Genomic DNA, 27,675 nt, shown 5'->3' on the forward strand with positions numbered 1-27,675 from the left:
AGAGGGGAGGTGTGAGGGCAGGTCTCGTACTTCCGGCAGCTGCAGGGAAATGTGCCAGGTATCGAGGAGAGTTAGTGGGGAGTGTGGACCGAAAGAGAGATTCATGGAGGGAACAGTACTTATGGAGGGAACAGTACTTATGGAGGGAACAGTATTTATGGAGGGAACAGTACTTATGGAAGACAGATAGGGGAGGGAAGGAAATATCTTTTTGGTGGTGGGGTCAGACTGCAGGTGGTGAAAATGGCAAAGGATGATTCATTCAATTTGGACAATAGTGGGGGTGGAATGTGAGGACCAGGGGGACTGTTATACAAAGGACTGAAGCTCTCAACATTGAAGCTCTCAAAAGAAAGACTGAGGCTAAAACGATGGAACAATACTCATCCCAAGATGACAAATGAAACTGAGAGTACAGTACAGTGGGAAGTATGAAGCTCTGGACTTCCTGATAGTCGAAATGAAAGAAACTTTGTCTCAGTTGAAGGAAGTCTAAAGCTTGGGCTGGCAGCTGTATGGATTGAAGAAGTGATTGGCAGTGTTTCACAGGCCACCAAGCCACTGGCTGCTGAACAAATCCTAGAAAATTCAAGAATTGCTTTGCAAGTTTGAGATGTCATCCAGGTGAATATCATCTCCAAGCAGATGAGAGTTTGATACCAACTCAACATCAGTTCAGGAAACTTCCAGCCACTCTAAAGTCTATCCTGAACAATAAGATAAGGAGGGGCTAGAAAAGAAGGGAGTAATCAATAGACTGGATTAGCAACGCAATAGCTGTGAAAAGCCTAGAAAACTGAGAGTATGTATTGTTCAAGACGATCTCAATCAATGTTTGATGAGTTCCCACGACACCATCCAAACCAAATGTAGCCATAATTTCCAAAGGAAATGTTCTTTACTACCATCACTGTACAGGATGGTTACTTGTAAGTAAAGCTGGAGAAAGCAACAGTTTTCTAACGATTTTCTTGATGCCATTTGAGACATGCAGGTGGCTGTGCATGCAGTTTAACCTGTCCACAGCTTGAGAAGAGCTTTGAAGCATGCAGCACGAGGTCGGCTGTGATTTTCTAGAGTGGAAGCTGCTTCACATGATGTGTTTGTGTCCGGATGTGGAGACATGATAAAATAAACTATTGCTGATCACAATCAGATTCAAGTGGAACTGTGAGATAAATCTTTCCAGATGACCTTGAAGGTGAACAAGAAAAAGATGCAATTGTAGATGCCTGAAGTCAGCACACAGGTCATGTATTAACAGCAAAAACACTTCACCTTGGTCCTGATAAGGTGGGAGCTGTATCAGCGATGCAGCAAACTACAGATATGAAAACTGTACAATGATTTGTAGGTTCATGAACTATTAAGCAAAGTTCTTAATTTTCCATGAGAGTGTGAACCTCTATGTAAGTTTACTGCTGACGATGTACAGTGGTATTGAGACAGTGTGAAAAAGCAGCTTTGTGTAGAATCAAAATTCAACTGCTTTACACGGGCTCCAAGTAGTCACATGGGCTTAATCATGTTGAGAGGATTGAAAGTTTATGCTCTGGTCCTCCAATGTTCAGCACTGGCAATGACTTGACATTTTTGATGTAGAAATGCATGTATATGGAAGTAAACATATTGCCTTGCCATAGTGAGGTAGTTCTATCTATGTTGTTGGTGCTTTCACTTTAGTTTATTGCACCATTACATGAAATAGACACCATCATGAGGTCATACACCTTTCTCTGGTTCAGACTAATATATTGTTATATTGTCACCCCATTCCTCTATATTCCTGAGAATTGTAAGTCTTGCATTCTAGGTTGTTGAAATAACTCCACAGAGGCTGGTATCCCATCACCAAGTCAGTCTTTATTTACACAGTCCTTGACTAAAGTACTGCCTCATACACAGTCAAGCTTCAGCGGGTCACTATTTCTGACACGCAACCTTTTATGTCAACCAGAGATCCCTAATTAGACCAGATTAACAGCCCCAATCAGGAAACTCAAATTCTGTGAGGTCGAGCTGACTGACCATGTCACAACCACTCATGATCTCGAATTTTCTGATGTGCTTGTCACAAGCAGAGGAGCAAAAATAAATTGGAAGAAGTAGAGTGAGACAAGTTAAGGATAAGGAGAGAATTCACTCAAAAGAGCACCAGAAACAGGGAACAAGGGGGTTCCAATGAAGCTAAAATCAAGTACTTCAAATGTCATGGGATCGGCTGAGTTTCAATACTTTGCTCATATGTAGTTAAAAAAGTTTTTATTGTCAGTAAAAAAATGGATTTAAGCTATGAAAGTTTGGCCGTCCCTGACATAGAGTTATTCAAAGTTAATGCACAAGCTCCATAATTAAGAGTTATACAAATGCCATATAGACAGGCACCCAAGGATGGAATCAAAGCCAGATCATTGGTGCTGTGAAGCAGCAGTGCTAACCACTGAGCCACAGTGCCATCCTTCTAGGGAACTTCCCACCGTGTTGGCCATCTTATTTAAGGAATGATGTAAATGCATGGAAGCAATTCAGAGAAAGTTTACTTGACTGATACCCGGAATGAACAAGCTGTTTTATGAGGAAGGTTTTGACAGAACAAGCTTGTACTCACTGGAGTTTAGAATTCTAATAGCTCACTTGATTATATCAAATCTTGAGGGGTCTTGACAGAGTTGCTGTGGAGAAGTTTTGGCAGAATCTAGAACTAGGGTTCCCCTGTTTTGAAATCAAGGCTCACCATTAAAAACAGAGATGAGGCAAACATTTTTTCTCTGATAGTCATGAGTCAACTTTATTGAAAGAAGATTTTTAGGGAACTTGATTCTGTAGCTGCAGAGTGGTTTTCTTTTCCCCCTTGTGGGAGAGCCCAGGTCCAGAGGGCATAACCTCAGAATATCGGGTTGCATGTTTAAGGCAGAGATGAGGAAGAATTTCTTCTCTCAAAGGAGGGTGAATCTGCAGAATTCTTTCCCACAGAGGGCTGTTGAGGCTATGTCATTAAGTATGATTAAGGCCAAGATAGACAGAGTTTTAGTCAATACTGAAATCAAGGGATATAGGGAAAAGGCAGGAAGGTGTAGTTGAGAATTATCAAATCAACCATGATCCCATTGAATGGTAAAGCAGCTTGATCGGCTTAAAGCCCTACTTCTGCTTCTTTGATTGATGGTGTTATGAGTCTTTGGACCTTTGTTCTTGAAGTGCAGCAGAAGGAGTGTCCTTGAATATTTTTAAGGCAGAGATGTATAGCTTCTTGTTAAACAAGAGCTTTCAGGGTTATCAGGGGTAGGTGGGAATTTGCATTTAAGGGTACACTCAAATCAGCATGATCTTATCAAATGGTGGAGCAAGTTCAAGGGACTAAAAGCTCCTGGTTTTGTCTGTTCGTATTTCCACAACAGAAAACGGAAAATTCACAGCCATTCAGACTTAGTCAACATGCCAAAATTTCAGACTGTGGGTTTAATTCTTTGTTGTTTTTGTTTACAGCAGCTATAAATCTTACAGGTCTTAAAATCCACCCAATCTCAGCCGGACACCTCCAATATCTTGTTTCATGTAATATATTTAATGACTGCACCAACTAAAATGAAAGGAAGTTACAGTAGTTGTAGAGATCATCGGACTACAGCAAGCCATCTAGTACACTCTGTCCAATTACGTATATCCAAGCAGGATACCTGTTACAGTTTAAGTAGAAGGAGTTGGAAAAAACACCTACCAGAATCAGACTATAGTCATATCTTAGTATCTAGTACACCTTAGGACACAGGTCACCTGAACAGACATCCAAATGGGATCCAAAAGTCAAACCACATCACGGAGTAAAAAGTGAGTTTGATTTTTTTGTCTTATTGTTCTTCCCTCAGAAAATAATAATCATTTAAGAATCATCTTGTAAAGAGATTTGCAACTGTACCAGCCGATTGCTACACTTTCACTCACTGGGAAATCTTCTCTGTGATTTTGCAGTATAGCTTATTGTGATCAGGAAGCCTTTCTGATATAGAATTTCTTGAGTGATCTGGAATCAGGGATCAAACCAACACATTGTAATTCAACAGTAATCAGGTTGAAAAAGCATTGATCACGAGTGCAGAGTGTAAATCACAAAGTTTCAGTTAAAAAAAAAACTAATTGTCATATTAGGTACAAAAAACAAAATAAAAACAGGCCATACAGTTGTAAGTAATGACAGGATAAGAATAAACGAGGCAGGAAGAAGAATAAAAAGGTACTTATACTTTTTTTTATTTTCAGATGTCTCCAACCATCATAAAAAACTTGAAGGAGAGATTTCAAAACTGGGTCAAATGAGACAAAATGTTTAGCTTTTATTAGTAGTTATTATAGATACTTTCCATTCAACAACCTGTTTAGAGATGCTCTGACACATGTCTAGAGCATATGGGACTTGGCTCTGAGCATCCTAGGTTAGAGGTAGGGATACCATCACCATACCATAAAAGCCCCCTTAGTGTCTATTATAGATCAAATTTCCTGCCCAATCATGAAATGAAAAATCATGCCAATATGAAGTGTAAGTTTGGTTTTGTGTTCAAAATAATTAATTATCAAATACATGTTAAATAATTGTAACTGCACAATGATATGGAACCTAATTATTTTGAGCATCAATTGAATAGAGAGATGGCATTTTTGATTTTCCACTTGATTTTGTATCTGGGTTCAACTGGGTATAAAACAAACTTTAAAATATCAAACTGTCCTTGCTCATACTTCTCGCAATCGTTTCTTGCAATATGTTCCTTACAAAACCATCTCAGCAAAATAACTAGTTGCTCGCAGCAGCTGATGTTAAAATATGACTGCTGCAGTTCCAGCTAAAATGAATAACAATTTCACCTTGCAAAATACAACATAATGACAAGCTGCAGCTGTAGGAGTTCAGCTGACAGTGACAAAGGGAATTTCTCCTTTAGAAGCATTTTTATTTTGTAGTAATCTTTTGCTCCTTATAGGTGTTTCAGTGGTAAGAAAGATTTATACAACTATCTTGTGGTTTAATTTGATGAAGAAGAAAATGCTTTTCTTTTCTAAAGTTTAAGCTCACACTAGTATGCTATTCTTCTTAAAGAATTGTAGTCTTGATGTTAAATAACAGCATTTTCATTTTGAATTATGACACTACTGTTTCTTTACCTATATAAAACAATCACTGTTTAATGCTGGGTGATATATAAAATAATTAACTAACTTTGACTAACTTTTGAAATGATACTGATTTTTAATCTTATTCTGTTAACGAAAATGCAATAGAATAGATCTAACAACTTGTGTCAGGAATGTGATACTTAGTTTTAGTTTCAAGATATATTTTAAAGGATTGAGAATTAATCCAATCTCTGTTTGCTCCTATAATATGCGAACATGTGACATTTATAGAGTTCTCCAATCTTGCAACTTCAGAATTGATTATTCCTTTCCAATGTGTTTAGCTCTTAGAGACAGGAAAAACTCTTTTCTCTGCCAAATACTTTTAAAAACATATTCAAACTCAATCAGGCAGCTATTTTTGCATACTCAGAATAAGAAATGTGTATTTTTGGAAAATCACAATGCTTTGACAGGTAGTAGAAGACAGGAGCAAATAACTCATCACTAAGCAATTTTTATTGTGGGGATAAAATCCACTTCCATTGTTGAAATATGAGTGAAAGTTGTAAATTTTACATTAGAATTTGTATTTAACCTTGGATTTTGCATATATCAAATTCTTTTATGGAATTTGTAGACTTTGTTCTTCTGCCTCATAAAATTGCAACAGTTTGAGAGCTGTGTAAACTGGATCTGAATGCTTTGCTGAAGCACTGAATTGTAATTGTTTTATAATGGGCCATAATCTCCAGTAACAGGTTATTTTACAGCAGCTGCTATTAGTTAGACTTGCACTTGCATGTGTAAGCTTTTAAGTGTTTAGTGTGGTAAGTTGGTGATGATGATAATGTCATAATGAGGGAAACTAGGAACTAGGTAGTTTAGTGAACATCTTAACTGATGACATTTAAGGATTGGCAAATAAAGCTAACCAAGGAACATGAAGGAAGTGTAAATTGGAGTGAGGTGCTACTTATATACAGAGAGCAAGAAAGAAAGATCATGTGAAAAGAGAATAAGAGAGAAAAATAATGCTTGAAATGAAATTTGAATTAATGTTTGACATTTCAATAACTCCAACAACAATTAAGACCTGAAGAAATGAAACTCCACATCTGAATTCTAAATTTTCAGTGCCAGAGAGGTTGATCACATTACTAAAAGCAGTCTTAGATTTGAAATTACAAAATATGACATTTTGTGATACATTGGGTTTATATTCCTCACATACTCCTGCATTTTACCCATCACCCTCGATTCCCCTACTTATCAAAAATCTAGCTATTTCAACTTTAAATATATGCAAGAAATCTACTCCCCACAGCTCTCCATGACAAGGAGTTCCAAAGACTCTCAGCTCTCTGAGAGAAGAAATTCCTCCTCATTTCAGTCTTAAGTTGGTGCCTCTTTATTCTGAGACCATGCTCTCTGTTCCTAGACTCTCCCATGAGGGGAAACATATCCTCAGCATTTACCCTGTCAAGCTTCTTAATAATCCTACATTTTTCAATTAGATCACCTTTCATTCTTTTAAAGTCCAATTAATACAGTCCCAACCTGTTGAACCTTTTTCATAAGGCAATCCTTCCATAACTGGGGTCATCTTCATGAACCTTCTCTGCACTGCCTCCAATGAAATGATATTTTTCCTTAAGCAAGGGGATTAAACCTGCTCACAGTACTCTGCATGTGGTTTCACCAGCACCTTGTACAGTTCCAGCAAGACTCCCCGACTCTTTTTCTCCAACCCCCTTGAAATGAGGGTCAGCATTCTGTTAGCTTTCCCGATTACCTGCTAACTAGTATACTAACATCCTGTGTTCTGTGCACAAGTGCCTTTGTATTGCAGCTCTCTGCATTTTTTCTCCTTTGATCTTCCAAAATGAGCAACTTCACATTTTCCCATATTACACACCAATTATCAACTTTTTGTCCACTGACAATATCTTTCTGTAATTCTGCAACGTTCTCTCAACCTCCTTTTCACCTATTTTTATATGGTCTACAAATCTGGCTGCAGTACATTCACTTCCCTCCTCCAATTCACTGATATATATTGTAAATAATTGTGGTCCCAGCACTGATCCTTTTGGAACCCCATTGGCTATAAGACATTGACCTGAAAATGAGCCCCATAATCCCCATTCACTGTTTCCTGCTCATTAGCCTATTATATAGCTACATCAATATACTACCTCGAACACTGTGGGCTCTTATGAATGAACTTTTTGTGTGGGACCATGTCAAATGGCTTCTGGAAGTTCAAATAGAACACGCCTACTATTTCTGCTCTATTCGCCAGTTGACATTTCCTCACAAAACTCTAATAAATTAGTTGACTTTGATTTCCATTTCATGAAGCCATGATGACTCTGCCTGATTGGATGGTGATTTTCCAAATGTTCTGCATTACTTCCCTAATAATTGAGTCCAATTCTTTTTCAACAATAAATGTTAGGCTAACTAGACTATAGCTACCTTTTGCTTTCCTCTCTTTTTGAATAGTGGTTTCACTAGCAGTTTTCCAATCCTCTGGTATTTCTCCAAAATCCAAAGATCTTTGGAAAATTACAACCAATGCATCTCTGTAACTACAGTTTTTAGGATCCTAGGAAAAAAGTATTTAGGGTGAGGGGAATTATCTACCTTTAACTCATTAGTTTATCTAGTACTACTTCTTTAGTGATGGTGATGGTACTAAATTCCTCCCCCTTATTTATTAGTATTGGTGGGTGTTCGAATTATTTTCCACTGTAAAGACAGATGCAAACTTTTATGCCATTTTCTTGCTCCCCATAACCACTTCCCCAGGTTCATTTTGTAAGGGGCCTATGTTCATTTTGACCTTTCTTTTCCTTTTTGTATATTTAAAAAGCAGCTCTTACTGTCAGTTTTATTATTTCTCGTTAATTTGATTTTCCTTTGTTTTCGTTATCTTTCCTATCTTTTTGTCCTCCTTTGCTGGCTTCTGAATTTAGTTGAATCTTTGAGGCTATCACTGAATTTTGCCTCCTGATATGCTTTCTTTCAACTTACTACTCTGTTTAACTTTCTTGTTTAGCCATGATTGGCTTACCCTTCTCTTATAATCTTTCCCCTTTGCTGGGATATATTTTTGCTGAAAGCTATGAATAACCTTCTTAAACATCTGCCACTACTTGCTTACTGTCATTATTCCTAATCTATCCACCCTGTTCACTGTTGCTAACTCTACAATCATTTCAATGCAATTCCCTTTATTTAAGTTAACCATAGTAGTTTCTGACCCAAGTTTCCAACTCTAAAACTGAATATTAAATTCTATGATGTCATGATCAGTATTCCCTGATTTAGATTTATTTATTAAATCTGTCTCATTACCCATTGCCTGATCCAAGGTAGCCTGGCTCCATATTGTTATAGGAAACTATACCTAATACACTCTATGAATTCATTGCCATAGCTACCCTTTCCAATTTAATCGATCCCAACATGAAGATTAAAGTCACCTGACCCTAGTCCTTTTTTTTATATGCTCTGATTTTCTGTTGATTTATAGCTTTTTCTACAGCATGGTTGCTATTTGTGGGTCTGTACACTATTCCTAAAAACGCCTTCTTTCCCTTGGTCTTTTTTTAACCTTTACCCAAATGGGATCCACATCAATTGTGCCTAGATTGTCTCTCATAACTGTCCTCATTTCATCTTTTATTAAGAGTGCCATCCCACTACCTTTTCCATCTCTCCTGTCTTCCCGAAAGGTTGCGTGTCATTGAATGTTAATTTCCCTGTTTTGATCTCCTTGTAACCATGTTTCAGTAATGGCTATGAGATCATATTCATTTACATTGATTTGCACTGTCTTTATGCATTAAGATACAAAGCCATTAAGTTTATTCTACTACTGAATTTCCCTACACTTGTATGGTTCCTTGGTGCAATATGATATTCAAACATTCTGTTTCTTCATCTGTTTTCTGTTAACAATCAGCCCCATCACTAATCTGCAATCCTACCTTCACTTTCACTTTCACTTTTGATTTTCTAACTTTACATGCAAATGAACCTTTCTGACTATTTACTTTAAATCCCCATCCGTGCCTCTTGTTATGCCTGATCCCAGCATGATTCAAGTGGAGCCCATCCCTTTGGAACTGCTCCTTCCCAGTGCTGGTCCCATGAACTCAAACCCATTTCTTCCACACCAATCTTTGAGCCACGCTTTTACCTCTTCAATCTTGTTGACCCTACACTCATGTAATAATCTGGAGATTATTTCCGTTTTGGTAAGTAGAACAAATTCACATTTTTCAGTTCAGTTTGAATATAAGAGAGGCAGCGAGGTGTTTTTCTGAGATCAATAGCAGATTAAAAATGACATAATTTGGCCAGCAACTTTAGAATGCTCAGGTGTAACCATATATCTGCCTCACACCTGAAGATATCTCGCACTTTCACAAAAGTAATAGTTCATTTGCGTCAATACTGATTTGACACATTGAGTTCTATACCGACAAATTTCATCATTTTAAAATGCCTGAATCTTTTAAAACCATCTCAATTACCATTTTCCAGGATATACTTTAATGAAACCTCTAACTGTACACTTATTCATTTAGGGGAAATAGTGCTGTGGTGGTAATATCAATTGTGCTAGTAATCTAGAGATTAATGCTTTGACAACATGAGTTTAAATCCCACCATGGCAATAAGTTAAATTTAAATAATACATCTGGAATGGAAAGTTATTTTTAGTCTTAGTGACTACGAAACTAATTCATGACTATGTAAATACTGACCTGCTTCATGAACATCCTTTAGGGAATGCCTACATGTGACTCCTGACCCGCAGCAATGTGGTTAATTCTTAGTGGCTTTTTGAAATCAATGCAAGTCTCTCATTTCAAGGGCTATGAGGGATGGGCAACAAATACTGGCCTTGACAGCAACATCTACATACCATAAAACATAAAACTGAACAGAGCTTGCTACAAAATACAGCTGCCATTTTCTGAGAATCTACTGTGGTCAACTTGGCATATTGATCTAGAGGTTAACCAGTAGTTTAAGGAATTAAGAAGGTTCATGATGGTATAAGAATCTGCACTTACTTACATTTGGTATTTGGCATCTGCTTCAATTTTACAAAAATGGCAGCAGAACCTTTGCATTTTAGAAGGATGTAGAACATAGAACATAGAACATAGAACAATACAGCACAGAACAGGCCCTTCGGCCCACGATGTTGTGCCGCACTTCTATCCTAGATTAAGCACCCATCCATGTACCTATCCAAATGCCACTTAAAGGTCGCCAATGAATCTGACTCTACCACTCCCTCGGGCAGCGCATTCCATGCCCCCACCACTCTCTGGGTAAAGAACCCACCCCTGACATCTCCCCTATACCTTCCACCCTTCACCTTAAATTTATGTCCCCTTGTAACACTCTGTTGTACCCGGGGAAAAAGTTTCTGACTGTCTACTCTATCTATTCCTCTGATCATCTTATAAACCTCTATCAAGTCACCCCTCATCCTTCGCCGTTCCAACGAGAAAAGGCCGAGAACTCTCAACCTATCCTCGTACGACCTACTCTCCATTCCAGGCAACATCCTGGTAAATCTTCTCTGCACCCTCTCCAAAGCTTCCACATCTTTCCTAAAGTGAGGCGACCAGAACTGCACACAGTACTCCAAATGTGGCCTAACCAAAGTCCTGTACAGCTGCAACATCACCTCACGACTCTTGAATTCAATCCCTCTGCTAATGAACGATAATACTCCATAGGCCTTCTTACAAACTCTATCCACCTGAGTGGCAACCTTCAAAGATCTATGTACATAGACCCCAAGATCCCTCTGTTCCTCCACCTGACAAAGAACCCTACCATTAACCCTGTATTCCGCATTCTTATTTGTTCTTCCAAAATGGACAACCTCACACTTGGCAGGGTTGAACTCCATCTGCCACTCCTCAGCCCAGCTCTGCATCATATCTAAGTCCCTCTGCAGCCGACAACAGCCCTCCTCACTGTCCACAACTCCACCTATCTTTGTATCATCTGCAAATTTACTGACCCACCCTTCGACTCCCTCCTCTAAGTCATTAATAAAAATTACAAACAGCAGAGGACCCAGAACTGATCCCTGCGGAACTCCACTTGTAACTGGACTCCATGCTGAATATTTACCATCTACCACCACTCTCTGACTTCAACCGGTTAGCCAGTTTTCTATCCAATTGGCCAAATTTCCCTCTATCCCATGCCTCCTGACTTTCCGCATAAGCCTACCATGGGGAACCTTATCAAATGCCTTACTAAAATCCATGTACACTACATCCACTGCTCTACCCTCATCCACATGCTTGGTCACCTCCTCGAAGAATTCAATAAGACTTGTAAGGCAAGACCTACCCTTCACAAATCCGTGCTGGCTGTCCCTAATCAAGCAGTGTCTTTCCAGATACTCGTAAATCCTATCCCTCAGTACCCTTTCCATTACTTTGCCTACCACAGAAGTAAGACTAACTGGCCTGTAATTCCCGGGGTTATCCCTATTCCCTTTTTTGAACAGGGGCACAACATTTGCTACTCTCCAGTCCCCTGGTACCACCCCCGTTGCCAGTGAAGACGAGAAGATCATTGCCAACGGTACTGCAATTTCCTCTCTTGCTTCCCACATAATCCTAGGATATATCCCGTCAGGCCCGGGGGACTTGTCTATCCTCAAGTTGTTCAAAATGTCCAACACATCTTCCTTCCTAACAGGTATCTCTTCTAGCTTATCAGTCCGTTTCACACTCTCCTCTTCAACAATACGGTCCCTCTCGTTCGTAAATACTGAAGAGAAGTACTTGTTCAAGACCTCTCCTATCTCTTCCGACTCAATACACAGTCTCCCACCACTGTCCTTGATCGGACCTACCCTCGTTCTCGTCATTCTCAGGTTTCTCACATACGCATAGAATGCCTTGGGGTTATCCTTGATCCTATCCGCCAAGGATTTTTCATGCCCTCTCTTAGCTCTCCTAATCCCTTTCTTCAGGTCCCTTCTGGCTATCCTGTATCCCTCCACTGCTCTGTCTGAACCTTGTTTCCTCAACCTTATGTAAGCCTCCTTCTTCCTCTTTACTAGACATTCAACCTCCCTCGTCAACCAAGGCTCCCTCACACGACCATTTCTTTCCTGCCTGATCGGTACATACATATCAAGGACACGTCGTATCTGCTCCTTGAAAAAGTCCCACATTTCCACCACATCCTTCCCTGACAGCCTATGCTCCCAACGTATGCTCCTCAAATCCTGTCTTACAGCATCGTAATTTCCCTTCCCCCAATTGTAAAATCTTCCTTGTTGTGCGCACCTATCTCTCTCCATAACCAAGGTGAAAGTCACAGAATTGTGGTCGCCATCACCAAAATGTTCACCCACTAACAAGCCCACCACTTGTCCCGGTTCGTTACCGAGTACCAAATCCAATATGGCCTCCCCTCTGGTTGGACAATCTACATACTGCGTTAGAAAAGCTTCCTGGACACACTGCACAAACACCGCCCCATCCAATCTACTTGATCTAAAGAGCTTCCAATCAATATTTGGGAAGTTGAAGTCGCCCATGACTACGACCCTGTGGCTTCTGCACCTTTCCAAAATCTGTTTCCCAATCTGTTTCTCCACATCTCTGCTGCTATTGGGGGGCCTATAATAAACACCCAACAAGGTGACTGCACCTTTCCTATTTCTGACTTCAGCCCATACTACCTCCAGAGGCAGATCCCCCTCAAACTTCCTTTCTGCAGCCGTTATACCATTTCTAATTAGCAATGCCACCCCCCCTCCTTTTTTACCACCCTCCCTAATCTTACTGAAACATCTGTAACCAGGAACCTCCAACAGCCATTCCTGTCCCTCATCTATCCATGTTTCCGTGATGGCCACAACATCGTAGTCCCAGGTACCGATCCACGCCTTAAGTTCACCCACCTTATTTTTGATACTCCTTGCATTGAAGTATACGCACTTGAGCCCATCTCTGTGTCCGCAAGTAGTCCCTGTCAGTGCTACCTTCTCCACAGCCTCCCTACAGTCTTGGACATCCTGACACACAGCTAGCTTACTTGCTGGACTACAAGTCCGGATCCCATCCCCCTGCCAAATTAGTTTAAACCCCCCCGAAGAGTGCTAGCAAACCTACCCCCCAGGATATTGGTGCCCTTCTGGTTCAGGTGCAACCCGTCCTGTTTATACAGGTCCCACCTTCCCCAGAATGCAGTCCAATTGTCCAAATATCTGAAGCCCTCCCTCCTACACCATCCTTGCAGCCACGTGTTCAACTGCACTCTCTCCCTATTCTTTGCCTCTCTGTCACGTGGCACCGGCAACAACCCAGAGATGACGACTCTGTCTGTCCTAGCTTTTAGTTTCCAGCCTAACTCTTTGAGCTCTTGAATGACCTCCCCACCCCTCTTCCTACCTATGTCGTTGGTGCCAATGTGTACCACGACTTCTGGCTGCACACCCTCCCCCTTAAGGATTCTGAAGACACGGTCCGAGACGTCTCGGACCCTAGCACCTGGGAGGCAACAAACCATCCGAGAGTCTCGCCCATGTCCACAGAACCACCTGTCCGTCCCTCTAACTAGAGAGTCCCCTATAACTAGCGCTCTCCTCTTCTCCCCCTTTCCCTTCTGAATCTCAGAGCCACAGACCCCTTCACTGCAGCTTACACCTGCAAGGCTGTCCCCCCCAACAGTTTCCAAAGCTGCATACTTATTTTTTAGGGGAACGACCACAGGGGAACCCTGCACTGCCTGTTTCTTCCCCTAAGTGATGATCCCCTATGATCATCACTTTGAATATAGAGGTAGTCAAGAAGATGGTAGCAATGCACTTTCGCACTTTCTAGTCAGTTGTGTTGTTAAGTAAGCTGCATATAAGTAGTTTTTGGTATTTGCTGGATTCAAACCAAATCAACTACTGCTTTCACTTCAGTAAAAATTGAGATTTTTCTTGTTTTGGTGTGTCAAGTCCAAATATGGCCCATCTGCAATTTGGATGTATAGGATAGAGCAGTGCCAATTTACTGGAGCATTCAAAGTATGATTGACTACTTGAGTCAAACAATGCTATGGTATTTCTGGGAACTTTTGGCTAGTCAACCTGGATCATTAAGTGAGACAAGGAAATGTAGACCATTACTATCGGCCAGAAGAAACACTCTCAAAATATATTAAGAAGATAGCCTAGACCCTAACATTTTGTTATTTTTAAAGGTGGCATAAGGTGTTGTGTTCCAGATACAACTCGATTTGTCAAACTACTTGATGTTGACCAAACACACTTTATTTTTACACTACAGATAAAATACAGACAAAATAAAAACAAAAGAAAATAATTAGTTTAACTGTAACTCTATTGAAATACTTAATAAAATTATATATATATGATCTAATTGTTCCAATATAGTGACATCCCATAAGTACACTCTTGGCAATGGCAAATCCAGTGAAATAGATTGTCTCATATGTAATTTTTACCAGCAGGAAGAGAACCCCAGCTTTTAACTGTAGCAGAGAGAGAAATAAGAGTTGCCACAGTCAGCTTTAAGACCCGAATGAAACTGAAAGCTAAAATAAAAAATCCTGGTTCCATGGTAACTTGCTCTCCCACACATTCGGGTTACTTCTATTGTTCCAAATTTTAAAAAAAAGGCCTTACAATTTGTTGACCTTATTGGCTTTGAGTATACAGTTTGATACCTCAGTTTCAAATTTTCTTCATAAAAAAACCCAAGAGAAAATACACCCCTTAAAACCAAAGGATTGTCACAATTGGGGATTGAGATTTTCCTATTTCTCAATGCACAACTCATAAGCTAATACAGTAGCAAGGAGAATTGATAAATAATTATAGGTTTACTTGTAGGCTATCATTTTAACTGTTTAAACTCTAATTGTACACTTTTTATACACACGTGGCAGTGGGAAGGAATTGCCTAAAATTGCGTCTTCCAAGGTCGCTGGAGTTAGATAAATGGTGTGTTCTTTCATGGCGGTGTGTACACTCCATCTTCGTCAATGAAACTTAATTAGGTGAATAGGAACTTGAAGATTCCTGAAAAAAAGACCTGTCTATCTCCACTTGTATTCCTTGAAATACAAAGTCTTAAAAGACTCAATTTTCAGCATCACTCTGATTGTATGCAATGCAAACTGTCTTTTAGCTTGTTTCCCTCCCTGTAGTTGCAGGGCTGCTTAATTTTCCATTTCATTCTTGAGGGAGCAAAGCATCCATAATGAATAATTTCCTCTAACAAGACAATCTAAGCTCTACATCACTTGCATAACTGTAGGTGTCAGTGTTGCTTCAAGTAATTAATTATGATTGGTCAATTCTAAGTGAATGAAAAAATAGGTATATTGCAGGTGTTTCATGTGTGTGTACAGATTTTCAGAAGGTGTTCGTTAAGATGCTACGTAAGAAATTTATCAGGCCAATCAAGCTGCCAATCGAGAATTATAGTTGAATAAATTCAGGATAACTAGCAGACAATAGCAAAGTGTTAAGGTAAATTGTTGTCTTTTCACACAGGATGTCGCCATTGATTTGCTGCACTAATTCATGCCAGAATCTCCTCTTTGGAAGTTTTTGAATTTGAGCACAAGGAGATCATTAATATTAAAATTGGTTAATACTGCTCCATCAGGAGACTTCAGAGAAATATCATAGGATACTTAGCAAATAAACTTGTTAATTCCATATCTTAAATTAGACTCTACCTCCAGTACCAACAAGCCCAGACAAAATAGAAACACAACAGTAAATGTGCCTGAGTTGAATTGCTTTCGAGAACATTTCAAAGCACACTATTACTTTGTTAAATATTAGCGATAGATATTTCTTGCCAATGTGCTTTCTTTCTGTTTCTGTAATGAGCTATTGCATACACTCTCTCTGAACTCAAACTAAACTGCCATATTCCAACAATTTAATGCTAAACTATCCACAGCCCCTATTCATGGCTCTACAACTAAGTGTTGTCCATCCAAAAAAGTACAATAAGATGTATTTGTGATATAGATTATAAAGGTAGCTTTAGACATACATGTATGCTTTCTGCAATAGGTGGTACAGGCTTGAGGGTCTACATGACCTATCCCACTTGTATTTCCTGGTTCAAACAGTTGAAGTCATCTGTCATCATCACAAGCTGAATGAGGCAGCGGTTTCCCCATAAAGTAATCCGAATACAGTTGGAGGATGTACAGTTGTGCTGAACTTTGAGAGTATGATAGCGCTCGTTGTTTTGTCTTTCCTGCAAATGGTCACGAAGCTTTTATCACGCATACATTTCTTGTCTATAGCTGCAGTGATGTCAGAGGTACTCTGCTGCACATATTCACAGCTGCTTCTTGTTGAACTTGGAGGATTTTAGTCCTTCCTGTAGCTGGACCAGTGGAATACCAATCTCTTGCTCTTTCAGATAACAATGAGCATAAACTACAGTGTGCCTATTTTGTGTGTGACAAGATTGTGCCTACTCCTTATGCAGTTTCCCTTTCTCAGTTCACTAAGAAGATTCACTGGTCAAACATACTCATTGTGGTTAATTGTTCATGGGTGTTGGCCATTAGTTGGGATCAGGTTTGGAATAAAATGTGCCAACAACTCAAATGCATATTCTCATTCTGAGTTAAAATCTCATCAATAGTCTTGTCCATCCTTATCTCTGTGGCCGCCTTTGTCTCTGGAATTATCTGCAAAATCTGTGTTCATTCAAATCTGGCCTCACCATTGATGATCATATCTTCAGCTTTCTAAGCTGTCAGTTCTGGATTCTGTCCTTGGACCTATCCATTTTTTTTCTCTCTCTTTCTCTCTCTCTCTTTCTTTCAAGATATACCTTAAACTCACTATCTTGACTGAACATTTGCTGACCTAATCTAATTCCTCTTTCTTTGTCGTTGGGCCATTTTCTTTTGGCTTGAAATATGCTCCTGTGCTTTGGGATGTGTTACGATGTTAAAGATGCCATATAATTAATTACAAGTTTCTGTCTGGGGACTGATGTCTTGTCTGTTATAGAGGATGAATGGAGAATGCTACTATAAAGTGTTTGTATCAGGACCTCCACTTCCTTTGATTTCACTTCAAGAGAAACCTTAAAGAAAAGAAAATTAAGAGAGTTTTCATGGATATCAAGGCAAGCATGTTCCCAGGACTTCCTAAAATTAATAAACTTTTTTAACCTGGAACTCAGGACCTATGAGGGTGAAGAAATCAATTATTTCAAAAGGAAATCACATGGATCCTTGAGGGAAATAAACTTGCGGGGCTAGGGAGAGAGCAAGAGAATGGAATTAACTGGATGGACAGAATGGCCTCTTTCAGTACCATTATCACTCTATGACTTTCTCATTGTGTTCATGGGTGTTTGGCATTAATTGGGATCAGAAGGAAACTGTGCAGTTGGGTTAGGAGTTACAGATGTAAAAATTGGCTTCAGGCCTGACCTTTATCCCAGTGCCAACAACTTAAATGTATGTGGTGGAGTGACAGACAGACAGCAGATTAAAATTTAATTTCACAACAAAGGGGAAGTGATACATTTTGGGAGAGAGAATCAGGAGAGAGGGTACAAGCCAAAGGTAGATGTTGGCAAAGTCTAATGTCAAGCAATTTGAGCACCTGGGTTTAAAGTGACCACAGCAGATGGTGGGGCTTAAATTCAACAAAAGTCTAGAATTAAAGGTCTAATGATAATTATGCAATTATTGACTTTTAATAAAAAAGGCATCCTCACTTGGTCTGGCCTACATGTGACTCCTGACCCACAGCAATGTGATTGACTCTTGACTGCCCTCTGAAATAGCCCAGCAAGCCAAACAGCTTAGACTGCAGTGGTTCATGAGGGTATCTCACTATCGTAAGAGCAACTGGGTAATAAATACTAACCCAGCCAATGATTTCATTGAGTGTATTCATAGAGAACATAAAAATAAATCATTTCCAGTGGCTGAAGGGTTGATCACCAGAGGACACAGACTTAGATAATTGACAAAAGAAACAGAATGGATATGTGGGAAATCATTTTAAATCAACGAGCAGTTAGAATTTGCAATGTGCTGCCTGAGTGGGGATAGACACAGATTCAATAGTGGCTCCAAAAGGGAATTCAACAACAATTAAAGCAGAAAGGAATTGCAGGGATATCTAGAAAGTCTGGCTACAGGTATGTGGTAAAAAAAAGATAGGCCTTTGAAAGATACCACAGAGACTGAAAGGGCTAAATAGCCCCTTCTGAGCTGTAATATTCTATTCTAAATACATTGTGTAATGGTTTTGCAAATATAACCTCTGCTAGGTTTAGACACAGGAATTAGCAAGTGCATGGTTATTATGAATGGAGGGTACAGGCTGTGCGGTGGCATTGTGCCTCCAGACCTGCCCTTGTCAATGCCCTCGATACATTCGCTGCCAAAATGTAGGCGAGGGCCTTCTCCTAAAACATTTGACAGCTGCTTTCGCACAGCTGGCTCACAATCTGTTTTGCTTCTCTCCCAGTTGTTGGGAGCCTCCTGGCCCTGCAGCAGTTCTTGTTAATGAAGATATTAACAAGGATTTGAGCACCCAAAACAACATTCTGTTTCTGGATCACCTTCTTCCCTGTGCCAAGTCTTGTCACATTAGCTGATGCAGTATTTATTCCTGTGCGTACCTTCTCATGTGTGCATGATATCCTTAACACCAGTTGAACTCCAGTTTGAATAAGTTCCTATTGCAAGATGGGTTCAATGCTGTTACTAGGAATTGTCAGTCTGAGGATGTAGCATGTGAATGTTCACATTGGAAGCAAGGTGTGCAGTAGGGGTGTGCCTCGTGAAGAGACTGTATTCCTGCACACACTGTACTTACAATTACGTTGCCATAATTGTTGATGATACTGAACTATTTCCTCATTAGTTTCAAAGAAAGACAAACTGTGAAACCATGTTCCCTTGCTTAATGACCTTCATCAATGTAGTTCATATCTGGCCTTTTGCTGAGGATCACCCTTCAGCATTAAACAAGGCTAATCTCCTTCAGAACACTTTCTAAAGAAACAAATCCGGGGATTTACTGTGGCTATTATTGCACACAAATTACTGCCAAATCTCCTTTAGTTGCACAACTGGCAGGCTGTGTCAGTTTAAGAGAGAACAGCAGCTCTTAAAGTTGGCAAGCTCACCTCATTTTGCTTGACAGCAAAGGCAGGTTGGGAGGTCTGGCTTGCTCCGGTCAATTTCATGTGCTGAAAATCCAGTGAAACACAGGTAGGAGACAGGGAGAGCTTAACTGATGGGATTGAAAAGGGGAGATTGGTCAAGGCCAGCTGCTGAACTGAGAATACAGATCATCTAAAGAAAACTTGAGGCTTTCGCATGCAAGAATACAAGGAAGCAACATTACATAACTCAATTTTAAAAATAAATCTAAGTGTAAGTTGTTAGGATTTCCTTAATTGTTATCCTTTATTGCAAGGAAGTTAAAAGTAGAGAAATATTTGTGAGCAGATTGTTTCCATGCTGTATGACTCTCTGACTCTATGGCACCCACCAATATTAAAACTGGAAGATGGAAGTCTCACCCACCAACTGGAGACCTGGTGAGTCATTCATGTTATCCTCCTTGGGGAAGGGTTACTGGTTTAAGTACCCACTCAGTACTTCTGGCCCACATAGGGTCTCCTTAAGATGAAGGACACTGGGGCAGAAATCCCCTCTCCCCCTTCCTTAGGTCCTAACCTCTGTAATTTCTCCCTAAATCTCGCTGTCTCTTTACTTCCCTCTGCATTTTTGTTCCTTCAGGCCTATTTCTTTGAACAAACCTTTGGTTATACATTCTATTAATTGAAATTAATGAAAGGGAGTTTTTCAAAATGGAGAAGTGTGACCAGTGGTGCTCCACAGGGATCTGTATTGGGACCACCGTTGCTTGTGATATACATAAATGATCTGGAGGAAGATATAAGTGGTCTGATTAGCAAATTTGCAGATGACACTAAGATTGGTGGAGTAGCAGATAGTGAAGGGGATTGTCAGAGAATGCAGCAGAATATAGATAGATTGGAGATTTTCATTAGATAGACGGAGGCTGAGGGGGGGACCTGATTGAGGTCTACAAAATCATGAAAGGTATAGACAGGGTGGATAGCAAGAAGCTTTTTCCCAGACTGAGGGACTCAATTACTTAGGGTCATGCATTCAAAGTGAGAGGGGAAAAGTTTAAGGGAGATATGCACGGAAAGTTCTTCACACAAATGGTGGTGGGATCTTGGACTGTGTTGCCAGCCGAAGTGGTAGAAGCGGGTACGATAACATCATTTGAGATGTATCTAGACAGACACATGAATGGGCGGGAGCAGAGGGATACAGATCCTTGGAAAATGGGTGACAGGTTTAGACAGAGGAACTGGATCAGCGTAGGTTTGGAGGGCTAGAGGGCCTGTTCCTGTGCTGTAATCTTTGTTCTTTGATTTAGGTGACTCAGTGGTAAACGTGCCTGTGATGTGCATAGGGGACATTGTTAAGCTGTCTTATAAATGCAAATTGTTGTTGTTAAAGAAACAAATTTAATGTGGATCTAACTGTTAAGGAAAGCTACATTAGTGGGCAAATAATTACCCAGACACATTGGATCAATGATTATTAATGAACAGGTATTGAGTAGTAGTTGAAGAACACTTGTTACACTGGATAGACTGTTGCAGGTGTAACTCTGTAGCATCACTCCTTCCTATATTTATGATATTCTTCTCTGACTTCCAAGGAATGGAATCTGAACAAGTATAGAAAAGGATACAGGATTATGGTATCTTTGCATTATAATAAGTCACTTAGCTACAGGAGTGGGTCAGAGGCTAGGAATACAGTACTGTGGCAGGTCAATAAAGCAAATAAGAACAGAACTTACACAATTAACGGTAGGGCCCTGAATAGTGTTGTAGAACAGAGGCCTAGGATTTCAGGTACATAATTCTTTGAAATTTTCTTCACATGTAGACAGGGTGATTTAAGAAGGCTGAGGAAGGGTCACTCTACCTGAAGTATTAACTCTGATTTCTCTCCACAGATGCCAAGATCTGCTGAGCTTTCCCAGCCATTTCTGTCTTTGTTGATGTGGTTAAGAAAGTGTTTAGCACACTTGCCTTCATTGCGCAAACCATTGAGTACAGTAGTTGGGGCGTCATATTACGACTCTGCAGGACGTTGGCGAGGCCTCGTTTGGAGTACAGTGTGCAGTTCTGGTCGCTCTGCTCTGGGAAGGATGTTGTTAAATTGGAGAGGATTCAGAAAAAGATTTACCAGGATGTTGCTGGGAATGGATGGTTTGAGTTATAAAGATAAACTGTGACTTTTTAAACTGGAGCATAGTAGATTGAGGGCTGATCTTATAAAGAATTTAAAAATCATGAGGGGTATAGGTAAGGTAAATAACAAAGGTATTTTCCCTAAGGTATGGGAGTCCAAAACTAGGGAGTATATTTTTAAGGTGAGAAGAGAAAGATTTAAAAAGGACATGGGGGCAACATTATTAGAGTAGTTCATATGTGGAATGAACTGCCAGAGGAAGTGATGGGTGCAGGTACAGTTACAACATTTAAAAGACATTTGGATAAGTAGAGTCATAGAGTCATAGAGTTGTACAGCATGGAAACAGACCCTTCGGTCCAACTCGTCCAAGCCAACCAGATATCCAAACCCAATCTAATCCCACCTGCCAGCACCCAGCCCATAACCCTTCAAACCCTTCTTATTCATATACCCATCCAAATGCCTCTTAAATGTTGCAATCGTACTAGCCTCCACCACTTCTTCTGGCAGCTCATTCCATACATGCATCACCTTCTGCATGAAAAAGTTGCCCTGTAGGTCTCTTTTATATCTTTCCCCTCTCATCCTAAACCGATGCTCTCTAGTTCTGGACTCCCTGACCCCAGAGAAAAGAATTTGCCTATTTACCCTATCCATGCCCCTCATAATTTTGTAAACCTCTATAAGGTTATCTCTCAGCCTCCAATGCTCCAGGGAAAATAGCCCTAGCCTGTTCAGCCTCTCCCTATAGCTCAAATCCTCCACTCCTGGCTATATCCTTGTAAATCTTTTCTGAGCCCTTTCAAGTTTCACAACATCTTTCTGATAGGAAGGAGACCAGAATTGTCCTGTACAGACGCAACATGACCTCCCAACTCCTGTACTCAATACTCTGACCAATAAAGGAAAGCATACCAAACGCCTTCTTCACTATCCTATCTACCTGCGACTCCACTTTCATGGAGCAATGAACCTGCACTCCAAGGTTTCTTTGTTCGGCAACACTCCCTAGGACCTTACCATTAAGTGTATAAGTTCTGCTAAGATTTGCTTTCCCAAAATGCAGCACCTTACATTTATCTGAATTAAAACTCCATCTGCCACTTCTCAGCCCATTGGCCCATCTGGTCAAGATCCTGTTGTAATCTGAGGTAACTCTCTTCACTATCCACTACACCTCCAATTTAGGTGTCATCTGCAAACGTACCAACTGTATCTCTTATGCTCGCATCCAAATCATTTATGTAAATGACAAAAAGTAGAGGACCCAGCACTGATCCTTGTGGCACTCCACTGGTCACAGGCCTCTAGTCTGAAAAACAACCCTCCACCACCCCCCTCTGTCTTCTACCTTTGAGCCAGTTCTGTACCCAAATGGCTAGTTCCCCCTGTATTCCATGAGATCTAACCTTGCTAATCAGTCTCCCATGGGGAACCTTGTCGAACGCTTTACTGAAGTCCATATAGATCACATCTACTGCTCTGCCCTCATCAATCCTCTTTATTACTTCTTCAAAAAAACTCAATAAAGTTTGTGAGACACGATTTCCCATGCACAAAGCCAAATTGACTATCCCTAATCAGTCCTTGCCTTTCCAAATACATGTACATTCTGTCACTCAGGATTCTCTCCAACAACTTGCCCACCAACGAGATCAGGCTCACTGGTCTGTAGTTCCCTGGCTTGTCTTTACCACCCTTCTTAAATAAGTACATGCATAGGAAAGGTTTGGAGGGATATGGGCCAAATGCAGGCAGGTGGGACTAGTTTAGTTTATTCTCGACTAGTATGACCAAAAGCTCGGATTTCATGCTGGCTAGCTCAATGACGTTATGACTGTATGACTCTATGCCGTACAGCAGGGAAAGGCCAAATGATGGTCTGGGTAAATGGTCGCCATTGTTGCTGGATACAGCAGCATCATGCTGTCTTGTATTTCAGAAATATTCTCAGTCATTTTTTTTTGACGGCAAAATCCATATGGCAAACAAAACTCTGTTAACTCCCATCTGACAACCTGGTACTCTATGTTAAGACCATAAGATTTGGGAGCAGAATTAGGCCATTCAGCCCATCAGTCGATCATGGCTGATGTGTTTCTGCGATCATCTCATCTTTACTAATCAAGAGCCCATCTGCTCTGAATTAATAAAATCAACCCCAAAGTACCATGGATGCTGGAAAACCGAGATTAAAAGCAAAGTGCTGGAAATGGTCAGCAGATTTGACAGCATTTGTGGAGTGGGAACGTTTTTGAGTCAAATATGACTCTCCTTCAGAACTAGCAGTTTGTGGCTCTATGTGACAAGTGAAAACGGATGAAAGTATTGAATATTTCATAGATTAAATGAAGAAAGGTACACATTTGTACAAAGTCATTAAAGATACTGAGACACTCTCCTCTTCTTTCAACCGTCAGACCAGACATGAAGTTAATTATTACCATTGCTTCCTATTGACGCAATGTGATACATCAGGCAATGTCATGTTCTCTGGTAGCTTGCCGTTCCCTGGAATTATGTGCTGTCTCCTTTGCAGGAAAAGAGCTTTGTGTTCATGCCAGATCTCGCACTCACAATCAGTCAGATTTTGCGGAACGGGCTGTAGTAATGGTAAAGGACCTAACTGCTGAGACTGCAGTGTGCTAATATTCTCCACGGGGGATGGAATATCTATCATTTTCAACAGGAACAGAGCTTGGATCAATGTTCTTAAGGAGGTTGACTTGAGTTGTGGAGGAGGGTTTAATTTAACTTGGTGTGGGGGTGTGAATCCAAGATATGGCATCAGACAGTAAAGATGCAATGAACAATCAATGAAGAGGATATAACAGAATAAAGAATAGTGCAGGCAGAGCAGGAATTAGATGAAGTAAAGAAGGACTGGAAACTACACAGAACCTTTCATGCATTGACATTCAGATAGGCGTTAATACAAACATTGCCACCCAAGGTCATTGAGAGAGGTAACAAGTTGTAATATGTTGTTTCTGATATGGCTAAAAAACCAACCTCGGTTAAACATGGGGGAAACTGAATACAAAATATTAATTGCTAATGTGTTCAGAAGGAACAAGTAAGGCTGTAAAGAGAGAGTGGATTGTGGTAATGGCAGCAACTATATTCTTCACGTTCCAAAGAACATATGAATAAGGAAGCAGGAATAGACAACTCAGTTCTGTGAGCCTGCTCTGTTATTCAATAAAGTCATGGCTGAGCTGATTTTAATCTCAACATTCCTGCAATATTCCCAATAATCTTTCATCTCCTGGGTAATCTATCTACCTTTGCCTTGAAAATATTTAAAGGTTCTGCATCCACTGCCTTTTGAGGAGGAGAATTCCAAAAACTCAACACTGAGAGAAAAAATGTTTCCTCACCTGTTTTAAATGGGTGTTCCTTTCTTTTTAAATTATGACCCTCTTTCTGGATTCTTCCACAAGACAAAACCTCCTTTTAGCATCGACCTTACCAAGTCCCTCAGGATCTTATGTTTCAATTTAATCATCTCTGACACTTCTTAACTCCAGTGAATTCAGGCTTAGCCTGTCTAGTGTTTCCTCACAACTCAATCTGTTTATTCCAGGCATTAGTCTTGTACAAATGTCTCTGAACTGATTCCAATGTATCACCATCCTTCCATAAGAATGGTAACCAGTACTGTACACAGTACTCCAGGTGCGGTCTAACCAATGCTCTGTGTAACTGAACATAACCTCCCTACTCTTGCATTCAATTCCCCTCTCAATAAAACATTACATTCTATTAGCTTTCATGATCACTTGCTGTATCTGCATCCTAACCTTCTGTGACGCATGCATGAAGGCATCCAGATCTCTCACCTGAGAGCTCTACAGCCTCTCACTATTTAGATAATATGCTTTTTCTTTACCACTCGTTCCATGCCAGGATGGTGTGTGACTTGGAGGAGAACTGATAGGGTGTGCTGCTTCCATGCATTTACTGATTTGAGTAGTCGAGTTTGCAGGTTTTAAAGGCATTATGGACGGAGCCTTGGTGAGTAACTTTAGTGCACGTTACTTATATGGTATGTATTACTGCCATGGTAGAAGGGGGTGAATGTTTAATTTAAGTGAATGTTTAAGACCTGAAAAAGGTGGCTGTATGGAGCAAAGCTCCTGAGAAGAGCAGGCATATAGTTGACTTAGTTGCTTAAAGTGAAGAGTTGGTGTTAGTTCCAGATCAGATAAGCCCAGATGTGGTTATTAGTCAGAGTACTTTGAACTCAAGTATATGATAGCTCCAGAAAGTATGGGGCTGCTTTGTTTTGGAATGTGTTGCACTTCCTGAGTGCTATTGGAGCTGCATCCACCCAGACAAGTGGAGAATATTCCATTACACTTCTGGCTTATAGCATCATTCGGATGGTGGATAGACTTTGAGGCATCAGGAGGTGAGTTACTCACTACAAATCATCGAGCTTCTGACCTGTCTTTTAGTCGCACCATTTTTTTTGGGCTTTTCCAGTTCTGTTTTAATGGTAGCCCTCAGGTAAGAACTGAGGATTTGGTGCTGATAATTCAGTTTGTGATGTAAACTGTGCAACTTGCTTTTAATGTTAGTTGCTGTAAAGTTGAGTTTTTTTTCAAGTTGGTAACTCATGGCATTTTTCTGTGTATCTGAAACTAATAATTATCTTGTAAGTATTTTTGTAACCATGGTGATTTCTTTTAAAAACAGTTTTGGAGCCTGCATTTAGAGTGAATGGGTTTTGTATGTTAATGGCCTTTTGTTTATTTTTGAATATTTATAATCCAGCACCATACATCACGGGGTCTTCAAAGGTTTGTTGGAGAATGGTGGGATCTGGGTTTGTTTTTCAGCTTTAGGAAAATGTCCATAACTTAGAGAATTATACTTTCACTTTTAACTTTGGATGCTGTTAGTCCTCCAAAGATCTTGGAAAAAGATTAGATTAGATTAGATGAGATTACTTACAGTGTGGAAACAGGCCCTTCGGCCCAACAAGTCCACACCGACCCGCCGAAGCGCAACCCACCCATACCCCTACATCTACCCCTTACCTAACACTATGGGCAATTTAGCATGGCCAATTCACCTAACCTGCACATCTTTGGAGTGTGGGAGGAAACCGGAGCACCCGGAGGAAACCCACGCAGACACGGGGAGAATGTGCAAACTCCACACAGAGAGTCGCCTGAGGCAGGAAATGAACCCGGGTCTCTGGCGCTGTGAGGGAGCAGTGCTAACCACTGTGCCACCTTGTATAGAGCAGCGCTCCTGAGAAGAGCAGATATATAGTGAGTTAGATGCTTAAAGTCAAGAGTTGGTGTTAGTTCCAGACCAGACTAACCCAGAAGTGGCTATTTAAACTGAATACATTGGAACTCAGGTGTATGATAATTTCAGTTTATAAATTAAAGCAACAACTATTAGATGCGAGGACACTAGTATCTGAGTATTATGAGTGATGCTTTGAATAGTGTATAAGGACTGGTGTTTTGGGTACTCTACCAAACTGGTTTTGCTGTTTCTTCTTCATATGGAAAAAGAATTGGGAGTAATGGAATTATACTTTTACAGGCTGTATAAAATCTTTGAATTTGTATTCCTGGTAGATAGTGTGGAAGGATTATGATCAATTTTATTGACATTCCTTTGGCAATAAAACAGAATCTTTGTCAAAACAAAACTCTGCAGCATTGAATAGGATGGAATGCAATATCCTCTTATTGTCACGTGTACTCCATTGTAGGAGTACAGTGAAATGCTTTTACATGTCTGCTTTCTTATGTAGACATCTTAGGTACAAGTACCTAGGTACAATTCTTGGATGCAGCAGAGGAATAAAAGTAGTTACATTACTTTATGGAATTGAAAAATAAGTTTAAAAGTTGAACATCATTAAAGAGTTGATAATTACAATAAGGTAGGAAAGTTCAAACAAACAACACAGTATAGCAGCTCAGTGCAGGGCCTCCACTCGCGGTCTTACTGCCTGCACCAGACCCCAGACCAACAGCCACCCCACTATGCTCCAGCCTCCAGTCCGCTCTGTACCTGCACTCAGCTGCTCCAAGGTAAGTTCCAGGACTGCATCCTCTGCGCTGGAGCTGCATCCCTACACTCTGCTCCAAGGCTGCTTCCCCACTTGTCTCTCAGAGACTTGCTGCTTTCACCTGCCACTCCAACAAGATTTGCCTCCAGTGCTAAGGGGGACAGAAGAAGGAAGAAAGAGGGAGG

The sequence above is a fragment of the Chiloscyllium punctatum genome, chromosome 22, assembly GCF_047496795.1.
Source record: "Chiloscyllium punctatum isolate Juve2018m chromosome 22, sChiPun1.3, whole genome shotgun sequence".
In the NCBI taxonomy this organism is placed as follows: Eukaryota; Metazoa; Chordata; class Chondrichthyes; order Orectolobiformes; family Hemiscylliidae; genus Chiloscyllium; species Chiloscyllium punctatum.